This window comes from Benincasa hispida, chromosome 4 (genome assembly GCF_009727055.1).
Source record: "Benincasa hispida cultivar B227 chromosome 4, ASM972705v1, whole genome shotgun sequence".
In the NCBI taxonomy this organism is placed as follows: domain Eukaryota; kingdom Viridiplantae; phylum Streptophyta; class Magnoliopsida; order Cucurbitales; family Cucurbitaceae; genus Benincasa; species Benincasa hispida.
In genome coordinates, this window is record NC_052352.1 from 29950754 (window position 1) to 29953274 (window position 2521).

Consider the following 2521-nt stretch of genomic DNA (forward strand, 5'->3'; position numbering starts at 1 on the left):
CAGAAGATTTTGGGAATGAAGCTTGTTTGGTATGCGAAACAGGCCCTGGGGCCCCGGGGCCCAGTTTTTGCTCCCGAACATTCCAGCACGGAATTGTGCAAAAACTGACCCAGGTCTTAAGAACGATGAAAAAGGCCGTTTGCCAAATGGTTTTGCAAACGGAGCTCGTTTGGTGGCCCAAACAAACCTCGAAGCCCCACGGGCTGCGTTAAGGGGCCGTTTTTCGTGCGTGAACCTTCCGTCATGAAAAAGCGCGAAAACGGACCCAAGGGTTAAGAATGATGATAAAAAGCTCGTTTGTGCCCCAACGGCCCCCGGGGTCCCGCGGGAGTGTCGCGGTGCCTTGCTGGGGTGTCGCATGGCTTGGCTGGGGTGTCGTTAGGTGTCACGGTCATGCTTGTCCAGGGCCTGTTGCCCATGGCCGCATGCTCGATCCAACCCCTTCTAGCATAATTTCATATCATGTATTGTATTAGCTTAGTTAGCTTACTTTCTTTACATTTTCATTGTAAGTGACCACTCGCCCTTTTACATATGCAAGGGTGCCAGTTGGCTTTTTGTTTAGAATGCACTATATGGGGATAAGACTAATCATCACTTTCCCATACCCGGAGTAGTACTCCATAAAGCTGTTGTTGTTGCTTATTGCTTTCTAGACTACTACAATCTTTCTTTCTTTATTCGCACTCACAAAAACTACTTACGAAAACCTTTTCTCCAAACCCGTTTTCTAAAACCGTTTTCCCTAAAATGGGGGTGGAGGTTGCGAGAGGCACTCGGTGTGCCACCGACAGTCCGTATTCGAGTTGGCTGACTTGTTCGTGAGCGGGAACAAGTGCCGCACAATTGCTAAGAGAAGCTCCCGAAAGAGCGATTGTGACACTAGGCATGCTGGGGTGTCGCGGGGCAGATCCTCGAGACCCAATTTTTGTGCGCAAACCTTCCGTAACGAAAAAACGCAAAAATGGACCCAGGGGCTGAGAATGATGATAAAAAAGTCACGTGCCATACAGTTTCTCGAATGGAGCTCGTTTTGTGCCCCAACTAGCCCCCAAGGCCGTGGGGCCACTTTTTGCTCCCGAACCTTCCGACACGAAAATGCGCGAAAACGAACCTAGACGTTAAAAACGATGAAAAAAGCCGTGTGCCAGACGGATTGGCGAACGAAGCTCGTTTGGTGCCTCAAACGGCCCCCGTGGACCTGCGGGGGTGTCGCGGTGCCTTGCTGGGGTGTCGCATGGCTTGGCTAGGATGTTGCATGGCTTGGCTAGGGTTTCACAGGGCAGGGCCCTGGGACCCAATTTTTGTGCACGAACCTTCCATCACGAAAAAGCGTGAAAACGGACACAGAGGTTAAGAACGATGAAAAAAATCTGTGTGTCAGACGGTTTTGGGAACGGAGCTCGTTTGGTGCCTGAAAAAGCCTTCGGGGCCTCGAGGCCCAGTTTTTGCTCCTGAACCTTTCGGCACGAAATTGCGCAAAAACGGACTCAGGGGTGAAGAAAGATGAAAAAAAGCTGTGTGCCAGACGCTTTTGCGAATGAAGCTCGTTTGGTGCCCCAATGAACCCCGGGGCCCCACGAGCTACACCGAGGGGCTGTTTTTCGTGCGCGAACCTTCTGTCATGAAAAAGTGCAAAAACGAACCCAGGAGTTAAGAATGATGATAAAAAGTCATGTGCTAGACGGTTTTGCGTACGGAGCTCGTTTGGTGCCCCAACCGGCCTCCAGGGATCTGTGGGGTTGTCGTGGTTCCTTGTTGGGGTGGTTCATGGATTGGCTGGGGTGTCGATAGGCATGCTTGGGTGTCACGTGGCAGGGCCTCAGGACCCAATTTTTGTGCGCGAACCTTCCGTCACGAAAAAGCTTGAAAACGGACCCAGGGGTTAAGAACGATGAAAAAAAGTCGTGTGTTAGACGATTTTGGGAACGGAGCTCGTTTGGTGCTCGAAACAGCCCTAGGGTCCCAGGGCCCACTTTTTGCTCTCGAACTTTTCGACACAGAATTGCGGAAAAATGGACACAGGGGTTAAGAACGATGAAAAAAGCCGTGTGCTAGACGGTTTTGCGAATGGAGCTCGTTTGATGCCCCAAACGAACCCCAAGGCTCCACGGGCTACGCCAGAGGGCCGTTTTTCATGCGCAAACCTTCCGTCACGAAAAAGCAGGAAAACGGACCTAGGGGTTAAGAATAATGATAAATAGTCGTTGCCAGACGGTTTTGCAAACGGAGCTTGTTTGGTGCCTGAACCGGCCCCCGAGGCTGTGGGGCCCAATTTTCGCTCCCGAACCATCCGGCACAGAAACGCGCTAAAACGGACTCGGGCATTAAAAACGATGAAAAAAAGGCGTGTGCCAGATGGTTTTGCGAATGGAGCTCGTTTGCTGCCCCAAACGGCCCCCGAGGCCTCGCGGGTGTGTCACGGTTCCTTGCTGGGGTGTTGCATGGCTTGCCTGGGGGTGTTGCATGGCTTGCCTAGGGGTGTCGCATGGCTTGGCTGGGGTGTCGCGGGGCAGGGCTC